This window comes from Rousettus aegyptiacus, unplaced genomic scaffold (genome assembly GCF_014176215.1).
Source record: "Rousettus aegyptiacus isolate mRouAeg1 unplaced genomic scaffold, mRouAeg1.p scaffold_m13_p_7, whole genome shotgun sequence".
NCBI classification, from domain to species: domain Eukaryota; kingdom Metazoa; phylum Chordata; class Mammalia; order Chiroptera; family Pteropodidae; genus Rousettus; species Rousettus aegyptiacus.
The window spans coordinates 25,338,752-25,352,114 of record NW_023416310.1 but is presented as its reverse complement, the minus strand read 5'-3'; the positions used below and the strand labels follow the sequence as shown (position 1 = coordinate 25,352,114).

General features: G+C 43.5%; 1 non-coding gene across 1 annotated transcript; it reads right to left on the bottom strand.

The window, feature by feature from the left end:
* Positions 1-1,787: 1,787 nt before the first annotated feature.
* TRNAI-UAU lies at positions 1,788-1,880 on the bottom strand. Its single transcript is given in 2 exon segments — positions 1,788-1,823; positions 1,843-1,880. It is a non-coding gene; the product is annotated as a tRNA-Ile (tRNA).
* Positions 1,881-13,363: the final 11,483 nt, after the last annotated feature.

The following is a 13,363-nucleotide window of genomic DNA, read 5'->3' as shown; positions in this document are numbered from 1 at the left end:
TTAAAAATGGAGAGAATCCATACCATGGAATATTATTCAGCCATTAAAAAAAAATGAAGTACTAACACAGGGTAGGGAAAGGATGAATCTTGAAAATATTAAGCTACTGGAAGAAGCTTGTCACAAAAGACCACAAAACCTATCATTCCATTCACATGAAAGTCTACAATACAGAAATGTATAGAGACAGAAAGTAGATTAGTGATTACTTAGGGCTGGGGTGGGGGGTCAGAGGGATGCTAAAAGATACAGGGGGTCTTACTGAAGTGATGAAAAGTTCTAAAATTAACCGATGAAAATGTTCTACAATTGACTGATGGTTGCGGGCTACACTAAAATCCACCGACTTGTACACTTCAAATAGGTGAATTGTATGGTATGTAAATTATATCTCAGTAAAGCTGTTTTAAAAAATTATAAGTAAACCTTTTTTTTTTTTTTTAATGGATAGATACTTGTTTCCAGGCCTAGGCTAGATTTCTAAAAGGAAATTCTCACCATCTGCCGAGGATGAGCCTGTGATGCACTGGTTGGGTGTAGACCTGGCCCCAGGTTAGGTGAGTGGGTGGTCTTTCTCACACTTCGTTCTTTAGGCATCCCCCTTTCTGAAGCTGGGGCCAGGGTTAGTAGCTGTGGAGACTTGACAAGAGCTCCACCCTCCACCCACGTTCTCTGAGCTTTCTATGTCTTGCCTCTCACCACTCCGGATAGTATTTCCATCCCAGGATTTAACTACTATCACGTCCATAAAAACAACTAAAATCATTCTTTGGGGAGAATGCGTCCGGGAGGCCTCTCACCCCGACTAAACTTGTTCCCCTGCTTCATCCACTACTCCTGGGGATGTGGGGCACCCATCCACCCATTGGCAAAGCAGACCAGCACCTCAGAGTAATATTCAATGCTGGCTTCAAAACCCAGCTGGCCATCCGGTGGTGGGGTGGGGCGGAGGGGTCAGATTTCCTGCGCCGCCCTGGGGGTATTCATGAAAGGACACCCGCCACTTGGATATTACTAGAAAACGCCTGCTCTCTGTCTGCCAGCGAGTTCCACCACTCCAGATTGGCACCGAGGAGAAGGGGCACAGGAAGGGGAGAGGGAGGCGCTCGAGGCACGTTTCCCAAACCCTACGAATCCACCCAGGGAAGCCTAGGCACCTGGGTAAGGAAAGGCCCGCGGGTTTAGGGGGGTCTCCGCAGATCCGAGGGAGGGGTAATGACCAGTATTTGCTAGTGAAAAGAGGCGGAAGCAGCTGCTCCACTTGAGCCCCCGCGCTGGGCCTTGGGCCCCAACTCAAAGGAGCAGTCGCCGGGCTTGGGCCCCGCCACCCAGCACAAACCACGCAGCGCCCGGCCCTGGGCAAGGGGCATCGGCCGGATACCCGGGGCTCGTCCAGGAGTCGAGAGCTCCGGCACGCCCCATAGAATGGGGAACCGGCATTTTCGATCTGGATGCCCAGGGTCCGCCCCATCACTGGTGCAGCACCCCGCAGCCTGCCGTCCGTATCCCCTGTACTGTGGCCTGGGACTGGGTGCTATCAAAAGAAACGCCGAAGACGAGAACTATGAGGGATCGGTCGGTAAATGGCCAGATTCCGGCAGCTGGGTAGTGTGCGGGGGGAACAGGCCGCTTGGTGAGAAGCTCCAATGCAACCGGCTTCCTGCCCACGGCGGAGCGGGCCGTGCGCGCTGAGGAATCTGCGGCAGGAACTGAGATGGCTAAAGGGAGAGTGACTCGTTCCTTGGGGCAGGGAGATAAAAGGGGGTTTCCGGTATCCAAAATGGTCGTGCTCCAGGTGAGGCTCGAACTCACAACCTCGGCATTGCTCTGCATGTACTGCTGTATAAGTACCGCGCGCTAACCGATTGCGCCACTGGAGCTCCGCTTAGCCGCCTTCGCGCTGGCTCTATCAGGGTTCACCCGGCCCGGTGCGGAGCATGCGCACCCAAAGTTCGTGCGGTTCGGCGGGAACGAACCAGGACCCGAGCCCATCGCAGCTCCCAGCCCGGCGGCCCCCGGCGGAGTAAGCCGGGGAATCCTACGAGTCTCCGTCCGGGTTGGAATGGCCCGTTGGCAGGGCCGTAAAGGGCGGGCCGCTGGGCCTAGCAAGGAGCCCAGCCCGCTTCCCTGCGCAGCGCGGAAGGAGCCGCGGCCGCTGCGCTCTGAAACCACCTCCGCGTCCTTCGTGGAGCTTCGGCCCCCGGGATCGGACCCCGCGGGGAGCAGGCCTAGCCCCCGGAACCCGGTTGGCGGCCGGCGGGCGGGCCTTCTTGCGGTGGTGACGCGGGCCGAGGGGTGGGGCAGAGCTGGGCGGCCTCGGCTCACCCGCCGCAGAGGTCCCCGGCTGCGGCCCCCGGCCCAGCGCCCCCGCTTACCCAGTAAGCGGGCGAGCCAGACCCTAGAAGGAGCGGTACCCGCGCCTGCCGTAGAGCCAGGGAGGCCCAGGCCGCGGGTGGGCCGGGGGCGGCCTCTACCGGCGGAGCGCGGGCCCACGGCCGAGCTCCCAGGACCGGACGGGGCGGGGTTTCGGCATCAGAGACTTGAACCCCAAAGGTTTTCCCAGTGGCCTGAGAGGGGTGCTGGGGGGACTCCTGGCAGAAGGCACCTCTCCGAAATCGTGTCAAGCGACGAGAGCGTTCTAACGACACCATGATAGTCTGGGCCTTAGAGAGGATGCAGGCTAAGCCATGCATATTTTGCTGAGCCACAACATGTTTTGTTTAATGTTGAAACTAATTTCTAACATTTAAAAATCAGGAGGTCACATACAAGTATCTGCATATCCATTTCCTCTTTAAAAACCAGAAAATGTAAACTTCCCAAGGCAGAATTATGACTGTCCTGTGTCCTAGGCACTTTTGTTTTCATGGGCCCCTCCATGAAAAAAAGAAAAAAAAAATGTTTTGTTGTACACCTGAAACTAATATATTGTATGTCAACTGTAAATGATTTTTTAACTAAAAACTTTAAAAATTTTACTACTGCAAAATAAAGACAAATATAATCCAGGCTAGATTTCTCATTACATTCATTTTTTAACTTCTGATTTCAAAAGAATTGAAAATGTAAACTTTTTTTTTTTTTTTCGGGCTCTAGGCTCTATGCCTACTGTAATTAATTGATAACTCCGCAGGGAACCTGTATCCCCCAGGAAGGAGTGTAGATGCAGCCACCTCCACAAAATGCCCATCACATGGTTGTCTTCTGGGTTGTCTCCTGTGACCTTGTTAGCATGTTGGTCACCCTGTTTGGTGACCTCTGCTTTCCTTGAAGAGCCAGAAGAGCAAACAACTATGGGGCAGAATAATGATCGTGTATGTAGTTACCATGACAATTACTGGCCCACAGTAACAAGTTATGTTAGTGTGATAAGTGTCAGCAGTAGAATTGTAGAAAGCCTTGAAATTTGAGTGGAAGAGATTATGGTGACCAGGCAGACACTGAGGAGACAGCAACAGGTTCCCTGTAAGGCAGGGGCTTCCTGAAGGTGGTGGTGTTAGGAAGCTCAATGTCATGTGCACAGTGGGTTATCCAGAGAAAGGTAGATAAGACTGTCCAGGTGGTTTTGTAAACAGAGAGACACATCCAGAGCAAAAGCTCAGTAAAAGGATAGTCAATACCCCTGCAAGATGCCACTCCCTGCAGAACTGTTTAGAACATGCCAGGATTAGGGGTCCTTGGAGCATTCTCAGGAGAACCTATGATAAATTGAGGACAGCAGAGTGAAACTTCAAAATGAGTCTCAAAAGTTGAAACAGGCTGTAAAGATAAATACATGGTTTGCCCCATAGTGAGAATAATTTCCCCCTAAATTGAAAGGGGTTAATTCTGTGATAAACAAGCAAGTAAATTGTAGACCCAGTGTCTTCTCAAATCCAGTAGCATTTGCCAAGTCTGCTCTTCCTCCCTCCTGAGTCCCTCAGGTAGAACCCGCCTGGTGAACTGTGAGCAGCAAAGTCAGCCCCTGGTGGTCCAGCTTCCCTTCTCACTGCCCCCAGGGTCATTTATGGATTTACTCCTTTATTGGTTCAGTAGATAATGACTGATCTCGGTTTCATGGGAGGGGAAGGCAGCACCTCAGAGCCTTTGGAAACTGAAATAGCTTAGTCCCCAAGGAAATTGAGGTTCTGAAGAGGAAATCACTGAACACAATGCTGAGCCTGGAAGGAGGCAGTGTCAGTACCTCTGTTATCAGAGAGATTTTCCAGCAAGAATCTCCTGAGACCTTCAAATCACTTAACTTCATACAGACTGAGTCTGCAGAGAAATGGTTTAATTAAGAGTCTGAGCAGCGGCCTTCTCTGGCTGTGTGACTTTAAGTAAGTCTCTTACCCTCTCTGGTCCTCAGTTTCCTCATCTATAAATTGTGGGATCTAGACCAGACAAGGGCAGTCTAGCCTACCTTGACTGGAGAACTCCTTTTGCCAACACCTTGAGATTATTTAATCATTTAATAATTTGCATGATGTTAACAAAGAAGTGACTTTTTAACTAAAACTTATTTTAGATATATCTATAATTTTTAAACAACCGAGTAACACCCATAATATAAAAAGACTAGTCTCAACCTTTTCCCTTTACCATGTACCATAAAATGTTTAATTTACTTAAATTAATTGTGTAGATAAAAACCTCTGCTACCAGAGGTTTGTTAACAAATAAATTTTAAAAGAAGATATATTTGGTGTTGGGAAAAAATGTATATTAAAGAGTATGAAATTTAATAACTCATAGCATCAAAAATAGACAAAAACTTCTTTCCTAAAATGAATGGAATTTATGCTTTCCATAGTAAGAAAACTGGTTTACTTTAGTTGCTGTCACGTTTTTGTGTCTAAATGATGAGACATGAGGATTCAGACTGCTATATGCGAGCACTGTTTTGCAAATAGCATGAACTGGGTATGGCTGGTCTTTATTCCTACTAATAAAAGGCCGAATTGACCATAACAGTTGCTATAATTTCTCTTTTTGCCTTTAGTCTCTAACATACAAGAGAAATGAGGATGAGCCAGATAAACATTTAGATCAGCTGAATGCAATTTGCACATCTAGTGGATAAAGATCATCTTAAGTCAAATTTGCCGAATTTTCACGTATGGTCTTTATTTCAGTAAAGTTTTTATGTTTTTAGCTAATATAAAGAGACTCCCAAAGTGATCCTATTTTAATGGAGCAAGAGGTTGTCTGAAGGATTATTTTAATTATTATTTTTCTAAATAGAAATTTAAAAGATGCCACTGCCACCTGTAACAGTGCAGACCACTTTGAATGCCTCTCAAAATCCCTGGGATTTGGCAGAGTCTAAGATCCCTCCCTATTTTGATAGTCCATGTTCCTCCCCAGCACCACCTGGGGAAGTGACCCTTTATTTTCTCTTAGGAGGAGAAGGATACTCCGGTCCCAATGGCCAAACGTTAGGGAAGTATGATGCAGGTCTGAACCAATCACACATAGAAATGGAGCATGATGATAATCTGAGGAGGCACAGATTCCTTTACTCTGAACTGAAGCTGAAATGAAGACTTGGTGAAAGCCTATCAGATAAGAAAAAATTAAAAGATAAGTAACATCCAGTGTTGGTAAGAGTATACAGAAATGGACACTGTTCAGTTTGTTTGGTTTTTAAAACAGTTTAGCAGAATCTACCAAGTGCATATATTTTTTTGATCCTGCAGTTCCACTTCTAGGAAATTCCCCTGTAAAGACACTCATCCATGTGAATAAATATACAATATTTCATCAAATCTAAGCCTAAATTGTAACATGTACCATTAAGAAAAAAAAAAAATGCTGCCGTTTTGACTGCGATGTTGTGCTTTCATATCACTTAGACTCGTTTTTCTATACATATTCAAAGAGCTCTTTTAGACAGACTCAAATACACACATTGCTTTAAAATCACATATTACTCGAGAACTAGTGCTTTCTGCTCAGCTGTGTTCAGCCCCTTAATTTCTTCCACTTATGTACTAGCCCACACTTTAAGGAAGAAAGCAGCTCAAGGGTTCACACTCACCTCATGGCACTTCTCCCTGTAATCTTGGCTCCTCAACTCCTGGACTTCCTTGGTAGCTCTTTGTGGCCTTGAAACAGGGGTGTGTGTGTGTGTGTGTGTGTGTGTGTGTGTGTGTGTGTGTGTGTGTGTGTGTGTGTGTGTGTGTTGTATTTCTAGCTACTATAGGTGGAAATAGTTTGATAGATGCTGATATATCAAGAACTGGTGTGACCACACAATTTATCCTCCAAATAGGGAGGTTTCTGAAAGCGAAAGGGGGCACTGGTAATAATACTAGATCACCGAGCATTCCTTTTAACAACCAGGAACACATGGCCACTTTAATCATAGCCCTCCTGTACTGCTTAGTGCTTCTTTCCTCTGACTAGATCCTTCTCTCCTGTTGTGATCCTGTCAGCCAGTGCCACAGTTAGGCCTTGTCAGTGGAAGGTGCTATAAGAACACTGAAGGGGCTTCTTTTCCTAGTTCCAGAGCTTTTCTCCTGGCTTCTACAGCACAGCTGCCAGTGGGCGGCTTCCCAGTGAGATTTTGCCATCACTCAGCACAATTTCCTGCTTGCCCACCCCAGCCTACAGCACCTCAGCAAACTTCTCTGCCATCCCGTGGGCCACCACCACGCCCTCACCAATGAGCTCTAGCAGGGAGGTAGGGCCATTTCCAAGTTTATTCCTTCCGTGGGTTTCCGTGGAGGTAGTGGCTGCTCCTTTTATGTGTTATTCCTGTATTCTTTAGAATTGTATTTACTCCTTTTACTAGTTAATTCTCATTTACTAGTTAACGGTTCTTTATATTGCATTCTCCCTGTTCAAATTACTAGTGTGTTTTTTGCCTCCTGACTGGAACCTGGCTGATACAGAATGCATTAATTGTTTCTTTCATTTGTCACTTGAAAACAAAATCTTTCAAAGAATATGGAGAACATAGTGGTAGGTAGGTAAAAATAACACGCTATAGAGTGCTTGCCATGTGCTGGGCATTGTTCTAAGAACTTTATACCTTTTTAATTAATTTAATTCTCATGAACCCTATGAAGTTAAGTAGCATTATTATTTTCTTTTATAGACGAGGAAACTGAGGCGCAGTGAGGTGATCTAAGTAAGTGGTGGAGCTGGGACTGAAATATAGATTGTGTGATTTAAGAGTCCGTGCAGTCCACACTATACAGAGGATAGTTGTCAGTCTTGTCCTGGAGACCTGTGACACTGCCTGGCATTCAGAACTATGCCTCTCAGGGCTTACCCTCAAGAGAAGCACCAATCAGGGCTCACAGAGACCTTGAGTGATGGTAGCCAAAGAGGCCTAACTTGAAATATAGGAAAGACCAGATAGAACTAGGATCACTAGAGAGCTAGAAACTGGGACCCTATGCTGGGGTATTCAATTACTCCAAGCCCTCCTGCTGAGAAGATAGGGTCGTTCCTCTGTCAGTTCTAGCAACAGGTGAACTGAACCCAAAGCTACTGGACCAGGTACAGGATGTCAGGTCTTAGAGACTGAGCATAAATAGTGATGGAGCCTTCCTTTGGAGAGGAGGAAGGAAGTCTTAACAGAGGTAGCCATGGACCTCAACAGTTTCAGTAACACTCAAGGCTATCCTTAAGTCAAAATTTTGGAATGACTAGGAAAGCTCACCCCATTGGGATGCAGAAAAATAGGAACTGGAGTTAAACAACATATCTCTGCTTAGCCAGCAACTGAGTGGCTTCAATAACATTCCTTTACAAGATACACCACAGTTGGTTTAGCCATTCTCCTATTAATGAAGATCTTGGATTATTTCCTGTTTGAAGTTATTAGAAAGCGGTCTTTTCGTTTTCATTTCTTTTGGATAAATACAAGAGTGGAATTGCTGGGTCATAAAGTAGGTTTATGTATAGTTTTTTAAAGCATTTTTATTGCAGTAAAATATGCATAACATAAAACTTTTCATTTTCACCATTTTTAAGTGTACAATTCAGTGGCATTACATTATTATGCAACTGTCACCGGCATCTATCTCCAGAACTTTTACATCCTCCCAAACTGAAAATCTGTACCCATTAAACAATAACTCACCATCCCTTCTCCACTCAGTCCTTGGTACCCAATATCTTACTTTCTGTCTCTATAAATTTGACTCTTCTATGGATCTCATATAAATGGAATCATACACTATCTGCCTCTTTGTGTCTGGCTTATTTCAGTTAGCATAATGTTTTCAAGGTTTTTCCAACACATGTTGTAGCATGTGTCAAAATGTCCTTCCTTTTTAAGGCCAAATAATATTCCATTGTATGTATATATCACATTTTGTTTATCCATTCTTCAGTCAATGGACACTTAAGTTGCTTCCATCTTTTGGCTATTGTGAATAATGCTGTTATGAACATAGGTGTACAGATATCTATTCAAGTTTCTGCTTTCACTTCTTTTGGATATATACCCAGAAGTGAAATTGCTGGATCATATAGTAGTTCTGTTTAATTTTTTGAGGAAACACCCTACTGGTTTTCACAGCAGCTGCATCATTTTACATTCCTACCAGAAATGCACAAGGGTTGCTCCGCATCCTCTCCAACATCTGTTTTATGCTTGTTTGGTTTTTTTTAGTAATTAGTCATCCTAATGGGTGTAAAGTAGTATCTCACACCCATTAGTGATGTTGAACATCTTTTCATGTGTTTATTGGCTGTTTGTGTATCTTCCTTGGAGAAATGTCTATTCAGGTCTTTTGCTCATTTTTTTTATTAGCTTGTTTCATTTTTGTTGTTGTTGAGTTTAGTAGTTCTTTATATATTCTGGTTATTAATCCCTTATTAGATATATGATTCGCAAATATTTTCTCCCATTTTGTGGGTTGCCCTTTCACTATCTTGGATGTGTCTTTTGATGCACAGAAGTTTTTAATTTTGATAAAGTTCCATGTTTAGTTTTATAATAAACTGCTAGACTCTTATTTTTAAAGTAATTTTGCCATTTTATGCTCCCACCAGCAATGCTGAGTATTCCAATTGTTCTATATCCTTACCAGCACTTGGTGTTGCCAGTCTTTTTAATTTTAACCGTTCTGCTGAGTGTGTAATAGTATCTCATTGCAGATTTTATTCCTATATTTCTGATGACTAACGACGTTGAGCATTTTTTGATGTGCTTATTGGCTATTTGTATACCTTTGTGAAATATTTGTTCAAATCTTTAGTCCATCATTTTATTGGGTTTTCTTCAGTTTGTTTTATCTTTTGGGAGTTTTGTTTTTTATTAAGTTGAAGAGTAGCTGCTATTTCTTAGTTTCCTCATATGTAGGTGGCAGATATGAATTACTCTATGACACTTGGACTACAAGAAATGCCAAGCCCAACCTCTGTCCACAGTGCCCTGAAATCATAAAAGCCCACATGTGTCCACTCTTATCCACATCATCTCATGCCAGGAAGGATGAGGGGGATACCACAGGAGTAGGGTGGTGGGGAGTATCTAAAATAGAACGAATTAAAGGGAGGTAGCATTCAGTGACCCCTGACAAAGAGGGGAGAGAGGACCATCGAGCGATAGACCATCTCCATGGGAGATGGAGGGAGGAAAGGAAGGGGTGGGGAGAGAACCCACACTGCCCTGGAGCCAGAGAAAATGGAAATGCAGCTGATATATCAACTAAACTAAAAGCTCATTACAGGGCTGGCCTACAATGTCTCCCCAAGTTCCTTCTGCCTGTGAGGTGGCAGGGAGACATAAACTTCCTGTTCTATTTGCAGAAAGTCCTGAAAAGCTGACAGTGACCACAGCACAGATTAAGGGCTTTCTCCTCAGCTGCCCTATCCTCTCCAGTAGGGTCTTAGCTGAGGTTGCAGGCTCCATCCCATAGCCAAACAGCCACCTTTGATCACATTAAAGAAGTCTATTGGAGGGCCAACCGCTTTTACTATTTCATGTCCTGATTTTAGAACATAACACTCCCTGAGTTGCAAATCACAATCATAAATGAATCTTGTAATATAAAGAATTAAGCTTATAAAAATAGATTAATTGGGAGACAGAAACTATGACCATTATTTAACAAAGAGAATGTAATACAGAGAACCAATAACTAGGTTTAAAATTGGATAACTTGGGGAGGGGAAAAAAAAATTAAAAAATAAAATGTTAAAAAAAAATGGGTAACTAAAAAGTCAAAGAAAAAAAGGGAATTCTGCAGTTTCACAGAACTAGCAACTCTTAAGAAGCGGTTACCACTCCTACAGCTGAGGGAACCTAAGAAGAAACTGAATTACTAAAATTTGGAAATTGTAGGACTTCTACAGAATTGAAAGGGCACGCCAACTTCTGGTATTGGTATTTCTGCTGAAGTCACTTTAAAGTTGATTCCGCAAGAACTGGGAAAACTGCAAATTGGATTTAGAAACTGCTAAGGGAGGAAACCAAAGCGATGAGCCCAGGAACCACAGGCAGACAGGAAACAATCAAGAAGGAGCAAGTTCTTTCTTCCTCCTCCATCCCTGCAGCCTCCTTCTATTACCTCCGTTTTGCAGGGCCTACTAGAACCAGCTGGCACAGCATAAATGGAATTTGCAAAATCTCAGGCCCTGTAGAACAATGCAGAGTATAGAAAGTGAGTTTGGGGTTGAGAGATAGTAACTTAATAACCGGCACAAAGGGCTTAATATCATATAGAATGCAGTAACCCTACAGGCAAACAGGAATGTTTTGAGAACAACCTACCCATCCTCTATTCATCTAGAAATGTGAGCGTTATCTTAAGAGCGGACCAGACCAAATGTCCAAGCATTTGCCACATAGACTTTCCTTTTATTACCACCTTTGGTTCTTCTAGGTCAGTGGTTCCTAAGCTTTCACATCTAAGAATTACTGCAGACAATACTTTATAAGTGATATAAAGAATTTCCTAATTTGATTTTAACTGTATGGAACTTTCGTTTTACTCACTTTAGAACCAAATCCCTAGCCTTCCAATACTGCCATAGGCTGCAGCCCCATCAGAGTCAATCACGGGTAGAACTCTTTAAAAAGAAACACTGTGTCACAGTGGGAAAAGCACAGGCCCTGAGGCCAGTTGGGCACAGTTTCTTTTCATTGGTAATTCTACTTACCAGCTATGGACCTTTGTGGGTGCTCGTTAATATTCTGAACTTCGGTTTCAGTTTTCTAATCTGTATATGGAGATTAAATGAGAGAACATATGGGGATTGGCACAGAGTCTGCCATGTAGTAACCATTCAGTAAGTGGTAATGAGAGAGGGTGTTACTGCTGTTGTAATTAGTTAGGCTCCTCAGACCTCACACCGCACTCTGATCCCAGAGGAAACTAGCTAAGGAAAGTGGTGGTAAGTAGCAACGGGTCCAAATGTTAAGAGTTTCTCAAAGTTTCCACTGAGTTCCCAGAGAAGTGAGTAAGGGATTGAGAGTATAAAAGTATGCGGGCCAAAAAAGGCAGACGATAGCAAACCCTGGTGAGGATGTGAAGAAATCAGAAACTTCACACACTGTTGGTGGGAATATAAAATGGTGTGGCCACTTTAGGAAAAAGCCTGGCAGTTTTAGAAATGTTAAACACCAAATCCAATAAATGAAACATACGAATATAAAATAAATGATACCGAAATACACTAACACACAGGAAGAGAAAATCTTAATAGACCTGGAACTGAACCAGCAAGGAATGACTAAAAGAAGGCAAAATTAGACCGAAGAAGGAAATCTCAGCCCACAATGCATAGACTATCCAAGAAGAGTCTTTCCAATGGTACTGGGAGCAGCCATTAGGGTGCTTCACACCCAAGGGAGATGAACATGTAGGAAGAGGTCCAGGGACAACTACTTAGGTAATTAGCTGGGACACTGAAGCAGAAACAGGAAGCAGCACCCTCGTCATAGCCCAGGCAACTGTGATGGGATGTCTGCTCCAGGTGGGAGGGACCAATGAATGTGGGAGTGTAGAGCAGAGAGACAAGGCAGTGCCTGGGGTGGCTAGGGTTACTCAGAAGAAACTGGGAGTGCCCTAACCAAGAAGACCAGCTGCTGAGATACACTACCTTGTGGCAGGTTTTGACTACCCACACTCTGAAAATAGCACGGAGTACAACTCTCGCCTCTTCCCCTCAGTAGGCCGTGCAAACAGAGACAGCCTAACAAAGAATGTCAACCATAAAGATGACTTTGCACAAGATCACTAAACATTTGAGGAAAACCAATATCATCAAAAAGAGACAAGCCAGACCTTTCCCAGACTCCCCTGAGGTTAGGTGAAATCACTGACTAAATTTCAGCCAGTGGAATGTAAACAGACATGTGTACACCACTCTGGCCAGGTCTGGCCTGTAAGTACCTCCGCTCTCTCTTTTCCTCTTTCTGCCTGCTGGATCTCAATGTCCAGGGTGATATCGGAAGATACATGATGAAGCAGACAAGATCCTGTGTCAACTTCTGTCAAATCAGGTCCCTAATCAGGGGTGATGTGGTGCTGCCTCCCCACTGTACTGTATAACAATGAGAAGTGAGTTTGGGGTAGGTTTTTTCCCCCCCAGGTTTCAGCAGCTAATATTATCTTCACTGATAGAGAGTTTACAGTTTAAAACAGTTTCCTTGAAAAAAGAAGGGGGTGTATCACACCCATGAAATCAAGACAGCCAGTTGTAGGAGAGAACCGATTAAAATTTGTAAATAAAAACATGAAACCATTGAAATTTAAAACTCAATAGATGAGCTGAATTGTAGACTACATCAACTTAATAGAAAAACAGCAAACCGGAAGAATAGGCAGAAGACTATTTCCAGAATGCTTTCAAATGGTGGCCCAAACCCAAGCCATTTGAATAAACATGGTGATTTATTTACACAGCACAAACCAGAGGGCAGTCGTGACAGTGACCATACAGCAGATTATTTAGCTTGTGTTTAGGATTCCTTTGGGTAATTCAGACCTCAGACATTCACGCGTGGTCTCAATTATTTACGTTATTTGACTTGATAGATTAAAATGCAGGGTAACTATCATTCTTTTCTTTGTATTATGTAACAGAACATGTGTTGGACTGAAATGATTTTTTTCCCTTTTATCGTGAATTCATTCATGCCTTTATCTACCAACCTACCCAATCATCCATTTAACAAACATCCATACCTAACATATCACAGATCCTTGGTGTTTCAAGTGTCATTGTTTACATAGCTTCTGATTACTTGTAGATGAGAAAGATAGGAATATGGTTTGAATTATTTTGGTTCCAAACAATATTCTAGAAAGAAATGCTCAGTGAAAAAGTTCTAAATAAATAATTACAAAGAAAAAAAAGGGATAAAGGGATAAAGGGGAAAATGGAGTGGGCGTTGAGAAGAAACAGGCGAGTTTGT